Here is a 12,902-nt window from a genome sequence, read left to right on the forward strand (position 1 = left end):
TTGTGTATTTTGCATATGAGCCCTCTATCAGATGTAGGATTGGTAAAGATCTTTTCCCAATCTGTTGGGTGCCATTTTGTCCTAAAGACAATGTCCTTTGCCTTACAGAAAGAAGCCTTACAGTTTTACGAGCTCTCATTTGTCTATTCTTGATCTTGGAGCATAAGCCACTGATGTTTTGTTCAGGAAATTCTCCCCAGTGCCCATGTGATTGAGACTATTTCCCACTTTTTCTACTATTAGTTTGATATGGTTTGATGTGGAGGTCAATGCTCCACTTGAACTTAAGCTTTGTACAGGTTGATAAGGATGGATCAATTTATATTCTTCTACATGCTGACTTCCAGTTGAACCAGCACCATTTGTTGAAAATGCTATCTTTTTTTCATTGGATGGTTTTAGCTCCTTTGTCAAAGATCAAAGGTGTATGAGTTCATTTCTGGGTCTTCAATTCTATTCCACTGGTCTATCTGCCTGTCTCTGTACCAACACCATACAGTTTTTATGACTATTGTTCTGTAATACTGCTTGAGGTCAAGAATGGTGATTCCCCAAAAGTTCTTTTTTTGTTGAGTATAGTTTTTCTTATCCTGTTTGGTTTTTTTTTTTTTTTGGTCATTCCAAATGAATTTCCAAATTGCTCTTTCTATCTCTATAAAGAATTGAGTAAGAATGTTGATGGGGATTGCATCGAATCTGTAGATTGCTTTTGGCAAAATGGCCATTTTTACTATATTAATCCTGCCAACCTATGAGCATTAGAGATCTTCCCATCTTCTGAGATCTTTAATTTATTTCTTCAGAGACCTGAAGTTCTTGTCATACAGATCTTTCTCTTGCTTGGTTAAAGTCAAACCAAAATATTTTATATTATTTTGGACTATTATGATTTGTTTCCCTAATTTCATTCTCAGCCTGTTTATCCTTTGAGTAGAGAAAGGCTACTTATTTTGTTTGAGTTAAGTTTGTATCAGGACACTTTGCTGAAGTTGTTATCAGGTTAAGTTGTTCTCTGGTGGAACCTTTGGGGTCGCTAAAGTATACTATCATATCATCTGCAAATAGTGATATTTTGATTTCTTCCCTTCCAATTTGTATCCCTTTGACCTCCTTTTGCTGTCTGATTGCTCTGGCTAGGACTTGGAGTACTATATTGAATAAGTAGGGAGAGAGTGGGCAGCCTTGTCTAGTCCCTGATTTTAGTGAGTTGCTTCAAGTTTCTTTCCATTTAGTTTGATGTTAGATACTAGTTTGCTGTATATTGCTTTTACTGTAATTAGGTACGGGTCTTGAATTACTGATCTTTCCAGGACTTTTATCATGAAGATGTGTTGAATTTTGTCAAATGATTTCTCAGAATCTACTGAAATGATCATGTGATTTTTATCTTTGAGTTTGATTATATAGTGGATTACATTGATGAATTCTCTATATTGAACCATCCCCACATCCCTGGTATGAAGCCTACTGGATCATGAAAGATGATTGTTTTGAAATGTTCTTTGGTTCTGTTTGCAAGAATTTTATTGAATATTTTTGTGTTGATATTTATAAGGGAAATTGGTCTGAAGTTCTCTTACTTTGTTGGGTCTTTGTGTGGTTTAGGTATAAGAGTAATTGTGGCTTCATAGAAGGATTTTGTTAGTGCTCTGACTGTTTCTATTTTGTGGAATAGTTTGGATAGTATTGATATGAGGTCTGCTATGAAAGTCTGATAGAATTCTGCACTAAACCCATCTGGTCCTAGGTTCTTTTTGGTTGGGAGGCTTTTAATTACTGCTTCTATTTCTTTGGGAATTATGGGTTTGTTTAAATGGTTTATCTGTTCCTGATTTAACTTCGGTACCTGGTATCTGTCTAGGACATTGTCCTTGTCCTCCTGATTTTCCAGTTTTCTTGAATATAGGCTTTTGTAGTAGGATCTGATGATTTTTCAAATTTTCTCAGATTCTGTTGTTATGTCTCCCTTTTCATTTCTGATTTTGTTAATTTGTTTACACACTCTGTGACCTCTGGTTAGTCTGGCTAAGGGTTTATCCATCTTGTTTATTTTCTCAAAGAATCACCTCCTGGATTTTTGATTCTTTATATAGTTATTTTTGTTTTTACTTGGTTGATTTCAGCCCTGAGTTATTTCCTGTCTTCACTCCTCTTGGGTGCATTTGTTTCTTTTTGTTCTAGAGCTTTTAGTTGTGCTGTCAAACTGCTGATGTATGCTTTCTCCTGTTTCCTTTTCAGGCACTCAGAGCTATGTGTTTTCCTCTTAGCACTGCTTTCATTGTGTCCCATAAGTTTGGGTATGTTGTATCTTCTTTTTCTTTAAATTCTGAGAAGTCTTTAATTTTTTTCTTTATTTTTCCTTGACCAAGTTGTCATTGAATAGAGCGTTGTTCAACTTTCATCTATATGTGGGCTTTCTGAACTTATTGTTGATAGTGAAGACGAGCCTTAGTCCGTGGTCATCTGATAGGATGCATGGGATTATTTCTATCCTGTTGTATCTGTTGAGGACTGTTTTGTGACCGAGTATATAGTCAGTTTTGGAGAAGGTACTATGAGATGCTGAAAAGAAGGTATATCCTTTTGTTTCTGGATGGAATGTTCTATAAATATCTGTTAAATCCATTTGACCATAACTTCTGTTAGTTCCTCTAAGTTTCTGTTTAAGTTCTGTTTTCATGATCTGTCCAGTGATGACAGTGGGGTGTTGAAATCTCCTACTATTATCATGTGAGGTGCAATATGTGCTTTGAGCTTTAGTAAGGTTACTTTTATGAATGTAGGTGCCCTTGCATTTGGAGCACAGATATTTAGGATTGAGAGTTCATCTTGGTGGATTTTTCCTTTGATGAATATGAAGTATCCTTCCTTATTATTTTTTTAATGACTTTTGGTTGAAAGTCAATATTATTTGATATTAGAATGGCAACTCCAGCTTGTTTCTTCAGGCCATTTGCTTGGAATATTGTTTTCTAGCCATTTACTCTGAGTTAGTGTCTCTGTTTGTCTTCCTGCATGCAGCAAAATGCTGGGTCCTCTTTACATATCCAGTCTTTTAGTCTATATTTCCTTCTTGACCTCTTGTGTTAGGACTTTCCAAACTAAACCATGTATTGTTCTGGATCAGTTCAAGAGCTTCCTAGGGTTTGATTGTGATAGCATTTTCCTTTTTAAACTATCCCTTATCTTCTGTGTTACTTTTGACTTTTCAAATTTCAGGAAGGATGGTGACAACCTAAGGTGTGGTTTGGATGTATTTAAATTCTTCCTCTCCTCATGCTTAAGACAGACTTTTAGTTTTTCCTAATGACTTTCTAATAATTGTCACCATCGCTTGGTGATCGACAAAGTCCTGATACAGTCTGAATGATTTGTAAGGAATATGATATTTTCTGGCATATTCTAAAGCTACCTCTCCAGCCTGGTCCCTGTCTGCTCTACCATATTGCACCAGAGACTTATGGGAAACCTCTCCATGTTCTTTGCAGTCAGCTTCCATTGGGGTTGCATTACTGTCTTTGGAACTAACATTCTACTCCAATGCCTTTTGCTCCCATTGTTAGAACATTCCAAAACTCTAAGGAGCTCAGGTGCTCCAAACCCTCAGCTTTATAGGCGTGGTGGTGGGGGTTCAGTTCTGAGTTGTCACATGGAGGTAGGAAGACTCCATATTTCCACCTCTGGATATCCTCCCGAGATACACCCTATGGTGTCTGTTAGTCTATGTCTTTTTATTGGGGAATTGAGTCCATTGATGTTGAGAGATATTAAGGAATATTGATTGTTGCTTCCTGTGTTTTCATTGTTAGTTGTGAGATTATATTGTGTGTCTCTCTTCTGCTTTCATTGCAAGGAGATTACATTCTTGCTTTTTTGTACCGCATAGTTTCTCTCTTTGTATTGGAGTTTTCTATCTATTATCCTTTGTAGGGCTGGATTTGTGAAAAGATATTGTGGAAATTTGGTTTTGTCATGGACTATCTTGGTTTCTCCATCTATGTTAATTGAGGGTTTTGCTGAATATAGTAGCCTGGACTGGGATTTGTGTTCTCTTAAGGTCTGTATGATGTCCATCCAGGATCATCTTGCTTTCATAGTCTCTAGTGAGAAGTCTGGTGTAATTCTTATAGGTCTGCTTTTATATGTCACTTAACCTTTTTCCCTTACTGCTTTTAATATTCTTTCTTTTTTTTGTGCAAATGGTATCTTGACTATTATGTGGCAGGAGAAATTTCTCTTCTGGTCCAATCTATTTGGAGTTCTGTATACTTCTTGTATGATTATGGGCATCTCTTTCTTTAGGTTAAGGAAGTTTTCTGCTATAATTTTGTTGAATGTATTTACTGGGCCTTTAAATTGGGAGTCTTCACTTTCTTCTATACCTATTATTCTTAGATTTGATCTTCTCATTGTGTCCTGGATTTCCTGTATGTTTTGGGCTAGGAGCCTTTTCTGTTTTACATTACCATAGATGGTTGTGTCGATGTTTTCTATGGTATCTTCTGCCCCAGAGATTCTCTCTTCTATCTCTCGTATTCTGTTGGTAATGCTTGCATCTATGACTCCTGGTCTTTTTCTTAGGTATTCTATCTCTAGGGTTGTCTCCCTTTGTGCTTTCTTTATTGTTTCTATTTCCCTTTTTAAATCCTAGACAGTTTTGTTCAGTTCCTTCACTTGTTTGGTTGTATTTTCCTATAGTTCTTTCAGAGATTTGTATGTTTCCTCTTTAAGGGCTTCTACTTGTTTATTTGTGTTGTCCTGCATTTCTTTGAGGGAGTTATTTATGTCCTTCTTAAAGTCCTCCATCATTATCATAAAATGGGATTTTAAATCTAAATCTTGCTTTTCTTGTGTGTTTAGATAGCCAGTGTTTTCTTTGGTGGGAGAACTGGGCTCTGATAATGACAAGTCGTCTTGGTTTCTGTTGCTTAGGTTCCTGCACTTGCCTCTCACCATCGGGTTTTCTCTGGTGTTAGCTTGTCTTGCTTTTTCTGAAAGTGGCTTGACCCTCCTGTAGGCCTCTGTGTCAGTACTCCTGTAGAACTGTTTTCCTATTTTCTTTCAGCTATTTCTGGGAACAGGTGCTCTTTCCTCAGGTGTACAGGCACTCCTGGTGACTATTTTTCAGCTCTCAGTGTGGGCAGGAATCAGAAGGGTTCTGCCCCTGACTCTTATTAGTCTTTGTGCCCAGGGAGTCACAGCTGGCACTAGGTGATTCTCTCTTGGGTTGGGAGTGTGAGCAGATGGTAGTCTACTCTGATTTCTCAGGAGTATCTGCACTACTGAGGATCCAGCACTCTCCCCCATGAATTTTGCCTGTAGGGATCTCTTTAACTGGTTCAGTTCAGTTCTGGGTGTAGACCAGAATTGCAGGTACCTACAGCTGACTGGTCCTATATTCCCATGTCCTGAGGCACTATACAGTTTCCTCTTGGACCAGGAATGCAGACAGAAGTGGCAGTCTGTCCTGTGATCTCAGGATGGCCTTCACTCTGGGAGTTCAGTTCTCCTCTCTATGAGATTTGGGTGCAGGGAGCTGTGGGATGGGGTCAGTTCAGTCTGGAATGAATTTCTTATTGATATAAAATTGGGACTATTATTACTCTCATATAGGTACTTTGCCTATACAACACATTTAAGAAAACAAGGCTTAGAACCAGTTCTATAACTGCTAATATAAACTGTTTTTAGATGATTAAGCTTTATCAGTTAAGGGTCAGAGAGCAAATTCATGGCTCTCACTTAATTAAAAGGGTGTTTTTTTGAGATATATCAATTAGAAATGACAGAAGTAGTCAAGCTTAACAGTTCAGAATGCTTTGTATAGATAATTTTCAAAGATAGCAGAAGCTTACGGACATTTCATTACTAAAGATCATTTGACTAGAGACCTGTATGTTCCTGACAGCATTCCTTTCTTGGATTCTAGGAAGAAACTGAGCATCAGTGGAGTTGCTCCAATTATGGTGAGACAGCCATTGGAAAGAATTGTCCCATTTCATCTATAGACAAAATGCTGTCCAGAAAAGGGACAAACCATGTAGAATAGTCAACTGATAATCTCTGCCAAGACAATGTAACCAGTCCTTTAAACACTGTGCCTTACAAATGTCTGTCAGATGATCCTGGACCAGAAGGCTGAAGACTGGTGGTCCAATGTTTTGAAGAATGGGGGACTGTCCAGGTGATCAGCAGTGTCTATAAATTAGCTAAATTTTGGAGGCTATGTTTTGTGATTCTTATACTTTCATGTAGTATTAGTCATTCTTGGTTTTCTGAAGTGATTGAAGATTGGTAGTCTCATAGTTAACCCAAGCTGTTTAGCATTGAGAAAGATGATATAGATTTGAGAAGATGATTTTTCAAATGACATACAATCTAAAAGTAGGGCATAAGTCAAGAGTACAATTGTAGGTCTTTTAAGTTAGGATAGATGGCAAAGTGCTTTATTTAATGGACAAATTTATGGACTGGATGTTAAGCATATCTTCTACTTTATAAATTATAGAATGGTAATAGTTATACTCAATTTGTATCTAAGGGAAAAGAGCCTTTTAACTGGATAAAAAGGGGAAAATGTGGATTGCCCTGGTATTGTTTGTATTTTTTAAACTGGATTTTTTTGTTTACAATTCAAATGTTACACCTCTTTTTCAATTTTGCATCCATAAACCCTCTATCCCATTCCCCATCCCCCTTCTCCTATGAGGGTATCCCCCCACCCAACCACCACCCTTTTCCATCTCCCCACCTTGATATTCCCCTATACTGTGGGGTCCAGCCTTGGCAGGACCAAGGGCTTCTCCCCCATTGGTGCCCAACAAAGCAATCTTCTACTGTATATGCAGGTGGAGCCATAGGTCTGTCCATGTGAACTCTTTGGGTATTAGTTTAGTCCCTGGGAGCTCTGGTTGGCTGGTATTGTTGTTCTTATGGGGTTACAAACTCCTTTATTTCTTTTAATTCTTTCTCTAACTCCTCCAATGGAGACCTCATTCTCAGTTAAATGGTTGGCTGTGAGAATATTCACCTCAGTATTTGTCATGCTTTGCCAGAGCTTCTGAGGAAACAGCTACATCAGGCTTCTGTCAGCAGGCACTTCTTGGCATCAGCAATATTGTCTGGGTTTTCTGCCTGTGTGCAAATGGGCTGGATCCTCAGGTGGGGCAGTCTCTGAATGACCACTCCTTCAGTCTCTACTCCAAACTTTGTCTCCATATTTCCTCCTATGAATATTTTTGTTCCCCCTTTTAAAAAGAACTGAAGCATCCACTGTTTATATTTTGATGCTAATTCTGCTTCCCCAAGAAGGTCTGCCTAGGACAAGTTAATGAATCACCTACTCAGGTGACTTCATAAGAACCTTCTCCCCATTTTAACTCATAAAATAAAGGTTAGAGCCAGTGATTGGGCAGGGGAAGGGAAGGTAGAGTTGAAAAGTTTGAGGAAGAAAGAGAAAAAATGATAGAGGGAGGAAAGATAGAGGGAAAATGGAGCTGAAGCACATGGCCTGGAGAATCCACAAGTTATAAGGGATCTCATAGCTGGGGAATAGAGTAGAGTAGTGGTAGACCTGCCCAATCTAGGCATGCAGCTTGTATTCATATTAATTGAGTTGTATTTTCATTGTATGGGCATATTTGGGTTGGAGAGTTTACTGGAACACAGAATGGACAACATTTTAATATTTTAATCAGTTCTATTATCATTGCAATCAAACAGTCAACAGAAACAAATAGCTCAAAAAATTGCAAAGCAAGATGAATAATCACATGTAGATTGAGAGATCTTTCTGGAGAAATTTTATTTTTAATCCTAGTTAAACTTTCTCAGAAGGTGTTGCCATAAAGAATACTACATTTATTATGATATGAGTGTATCTAGCACAGGTATAGTTATTAGGTTCATTAGTCTCCATTGTAGTTTGCATCTTTATTCCTTCTTTTTCTTATTTCTCTTCTACTATACTCCTTTATTCCTCCCCTCTCCTTCCCTCCCTTGTTCTCCTCTCTTCCTTTCCTATCTTCTTGTGTCCTTCCTTTCTCTTTCGATAGCACAAGAAGTGTGACTTCTTGACACTTCTTCCCTGGTATTCTGAGAATGGAATAACCTGCTTATCTGTATGTACTATATCGTCAACCTAGGCCTCTTAACCAGGTATGGTATTTGTTACATGGAGGTTAATTACCAGGTTCATTTTTTAACTTTTTATATAATACTAATATAGACCTGAATAATTTTAAAAGTATGTGCAATGTATTTTTATTATAGTCTCCTATTACCTCCCTTCTAACTTCCCTTAGGTCCCTCTCAAATTTATGGCCCCCTCATTTTATTTTTTTAACCAATTGAGTCCCTACCTTAATGCACAGTAATATGTAAGCACCTACTAGAGCATAAGCAACATACCAGTATCCATGGCCTCAAAGGAAAATTACTCCAGAAGCCATCAAATGTCCTTAGTCCCTCAGATAAGTGTAGGAACTCACATACCTCTCCCTCTCTATGATGTATTTTTAACTTGATTGATCTTATTCAAATAACCATAACTTTTGTACTCTAAGTACATGGCAATGTCTTGTCCACATGACAAAATTTCACAACAGTCTTCTTCATACTTTCTCTTTTTAAAATAATGTTTCATACAATATATTTTGATCACAATTTACCTTTCCCCAATTCCTTCCAAATCCTCTCCACCTGATTACCCACACAAATTTGTACCCTTTCTCTTTCTCAGTAGACAAGACATCTAAAACTAATGTAATATAAAATAAAGACAAATACACCTTAATAAGACTCTTACATTTTCTCTGTCTCTTTTTCCATGATGTTCACTGATCCTGCAAGTGGAATGATATGAATGTTCCATTCAGAACAGAGCACTAACGATTTTTATTCTCAGCTCTTTTTCAGAGGTCATTTTTAACCAGATAGTGTGTCATTTCACTCATTTAAATTCAAGATATTTTACACACCTGATGCAGTTGCTATTTAATATACTTCTTGTTTTAAATAATTGGACTTTCTACTCACTAAATTCTTTAGATGATTTTTTTAGTTATACTTTTATTCCTGTGATAAATATTAAGTTCAGTTGCATTCTTTTAATGGACTCCTTGACTCACATTTTTTTGTTATTTTTTTATCATTAGAAAAGTTCTTTGTTTGTTTTTTTGTTTGTTTGTTTGTTTGTTTTGTTTTTTACAAGTTGGAGCAATTAGGTCTTACCCAAATGGTATCTCTCAGTATACTCCAATGGAAATCAGGCCTTGACTTGCTCTCCTAATTCCTATCATCACAAGTCTGAGATCTAACATTCCTGGGTCTCCTTTTTTCTTCAAATTCTACAGTTTGTATTTCTTTTTGTGACACTTGCTATTTTCCATTTTAGTTGTCCATAAGAGTCATCACTAATAACAATAGAACGGAGTCAATGTTAGGGTGTATTGAAGTCTTCTTCACTAAGAAAATTAATTCACTACTCAATTTGGCCTCAAATTCTTGGGACAAGGTCAGAAAGCAGCCACATCTTTTGCCAAAGTATCACCAAAAATGGTCTCTAATCTAGTTGCTAATATTGTTCCCTTCTGAAACCTCTTGAGTAGGGCTTCAGAAATTCACAGTGCTCTCAGCAATAATAAATTCTGAACTCATATCAGGATGGGCCATTAAACCAAAGTCCAAAAATCATATTCTTCCAAAAACCAGTGTACTCAGGATGGTCACAAACAATAGCCTACTGTTTTGTACTGCTTTCTGTCTTAGTTACTTTCTATTGCTATGATAAGCAATGATCAAGACAACTTATATAAGAAAGAGTGTAATTGGGCTTACAGTTTCAGAAGGTTAGAGTCTATTATGTCAGAGAAAAAGCATGACAACAAGTGGATAATGTAGCAGCTGAGAGCTCATATCTTGATCCACAAACAGAGTAGAATGTATACTGGAAATGATGTTTTGCCACATCTCTTTCAAAAAGGCCACACCTCCTGCAATGGCTACTCTTGGTGTAAACTTGACTTCATTGGAATTAACCAAAACCCAAATGACTGGGTTTAGCTGTGAGGTATTTTTCTTAATTAGTCATTTAAAGTGTAAAGAAATAACATTAAGCCTGATTGATCTTTTTGAAGTCGGAAGACCCTCCTTTATTCTTGTCCACAAGCCTTCTAATGGAAGCCTATATAAAGGAGATGAAAGAAGGAAACTCTTCACTCTTTGTCCATTTGCTGTCACCATGGCTGGCAAGTCTATACTTTCAGTGGCATGAGAGCTTTGGGATTCCACTGAACGTGGATGATCTGCGGAGATATTCAGCCTCATGGACTGAACAACTACTACTTAGACTTTCCATTGATATACAGCCATTTTTGGACTAACAGAACTACAACCTTCAAGGTATTATCCTTAATAACATCATTTACTACTATTATTCTCCATTTTGTACAGTTTTCTCCATAGGCTGGAGCTGGAGAAAGCCCTTAGAAGATGGATTTTTAAGAGCACCCTAAATACAAATTAGAGCAGATGAAAATGGCTATAAATAAATCATAAATGAAGCAAATAATAAGATAGCATAATAAGAAGAATCAAGATTCAGTAATCAATTAAATGTGTGAGGTGAGGGAATTTTTCTCAACTGTGAACATGAACTATAAATTTCTTAATGATGAACATAGTTTTAGAAGATGACCTGACTCTTATTCAACAGATGCACAGGTAATTGTTGAGTGATTATGTCTGGCTCAGGAGAAAGAGAGAAAGACTAGAGATAAAGATAGAAGCACAGTGAGATCATCATGTTGATAATATCCAGGGACTGTGATGTGTAAGAAAGCTCCTGAACTTGTTAGAGTAAAATTGTTCTTCAGAGAAATGATTCTTACAAGTGGGCCACTCTCACCTCAGGGATACAGGAGATGCTACTAATCTCTGAGACTAGCTTCTTCAGCCTAAACCTCATCGGGCAGAATTGATGAACAACTTCATCACTTCTTTAGTGCTCCTTTGGTAGAGTTGAAATGCATTATAGCTGGCACTGGTGTCTGCCCTCTGGGAGGTTGCAACATTAGACAAGTGTTTAATCCATGTAAGACATGAACTGCATCTGCAAATATGCCCTTAATAGCAAAAGAGAAGCAATAGCTTCCACTGTCCAGAAATACCAGAAAACTAACCAAATTATCACTTGTGCTTGAAAAAAATGTGCCTTGATTTGTCAGGATTAAATGCACAGAGGTAGCTCATCATTGAAGATTAATGAAGTCACCAGAATCATTTAGAAAGCAATTGAGTGCTTAATTTTAATTAGAGGTTTGATTGGTATTATTGAAATGAAACAAGGGAACTCACACCCTCACCTCCTAAATGTTTTTTTTCCATTGAAACAATAATTAGTATGTCAGTCTTTAGTTCATATTTTGGTCTTTTATCAGATTATGCATGAAATAACTGCCAAAGAATAGGGTATTTCAGGCAGAGAACATCACTCAGCATGGCTCCAGGCAAAGTACTAAAATCAAAAGGAGACAGAAAAATCACATCACTCTCAGGGCTCCAACACTTTTTCTTTGGAAAAATTAGAGTCAGATATTTTTCAGCCAAATTGTTGTGTTACATATATACATTACTGAAAATTATTATGATTCTACTAGAGAATTAATCAAATTGAAGTTTATATTTAAGAGAAAGGTAGGGTGAATTGATATAGGAACATTTGTTTTGTAGTTCTGAAACTCATCAAACATAGGAATTTCTACATTCCTCTTAAGGTGAACAAATTTTATTTCAAGTAATCTGGATCCTTCTTCCTATCCAAAGGTGTTTCATGTTTCAGATAGTTTGGCTGTCATGTCGTAGAACAGTGAAAGAAAGATAAATGTAGTGGTGTGACAATTGTTCCAAACTATGGGTGAGTATGGCAAATATCTCAGTTCATTTCGTAAGTTCATAATAGAGATGGAATTCCAGAAACCTCACACCCGTGTTCTCTACAGATCCAGGGTGAAAATAGATGTGTGGAACTGTCCTCTATGTTTCAAGTGATTCTGCAGCCTACTTTTACTCACAGCAGAAGATTATCCCTGGAATTTGGTCTGAAAATGTCTAGGAAGAATTTGGTTTCCTCATATAAGCATGTTCTGCCCTCTGTATTTGTGTCTTTCTGTCTTCAAAACAGATATGAGACAATTCTTTGTTATCTTACTTTTACTTTTCTGCCTTAAGAAATGAGAGGAACATTGCTGGGGTTGATTGTAGTGTGCACATATTAATATTAGTGGGAACAACAACTAAGGGATTTTCTAGTTTAAAGAAATGTGGACTCCTGAAGGGCTGGTTTCATTTGTTACATAATTTAGTAATTCTGTCACCCATAGAAATCTGTTTTCTCATATACTCAGAGTTTGGACCTAGGAGATAAGCCCAATCTTTATTAATTATACTCAGTCAATATAAACTAGTAGAAAACTCATAGAAAATTTCTTTGTCATGATAGGTTCACATGCTTAAATTTGCCCTGAAGATCTACATTTGCTGCAGATAGTGTAGAAGAAAGTTCTTAAAGAGACCAAGACCAGGGGCTGGAAAGATGGCTCAGTATTTAAGAACACTGACTGGTCTTCCAGAGGTCCTGAGTTCAAATCCCAACAACCACATGGTGGCTCACAACCATCTGTAATGAGACCTGATGCCCTCTTCAGTGTACTTATATATAATAAATAAATCTTTAAAAAAAAGACCAGAGTTCTAAGAGAGAGAAAGAGCAATAATAGTGTTTCAGAAGGGCAGCTGAAAATCTATACATTACTTTGTGTACCTTACTCAGCAGTTGCTATACATCACTGCAGTTGTATCTTGCTTTCTCTATTGGATCTGGTGATAAAGATTAGTCAATGACT

The 12,902-nt window shown here is 36.9% G+C and overlaps 1 long non-coding RNA gene across 1 annotated transcript in view; it reads left to right on the forward strand.

The window, feature by feature from the left end:
* LOC102550475 (uncharacterized) overlaps positions 1–12,194 on the forward strand; it is a 41,314-nt gene extending 29,120 nt beyond the window's left edge. Inside the window, exons 5-7 of the long non-coding RNA XR_015672794.1 lie at positions 5,930–6,184; positions 11,824–11,914; positions 12,000–12,194. This is a non-coding gene — a long non-coding RNA (uncharacterized LOC102550475). The remainder of the gene's footprint in view (positions 1–5,929; positions 6,185–11,823; positions 11,915–11,999) is intronic.
* The last annotated feature ends 708 nt before the right edge of the window (positions 12,195–12,902 follow it).

This window comes from Rattus norvegicus, chromosome 2 (genome assembly GCF_021556685.1).
Source record: "Rattus norvegicus strain SHRSP/BbbUtx chromosome 2, alternate assembly SHRSP_T2T, whole genome shotgun sequence".
Classification (NCBI taxonomy): domain Eukaryota; kingdom Metazoa; phylum Chordata; class Mammalia; order Rodentia; family Muridae; genus Rattus; species Rattus norvegicus.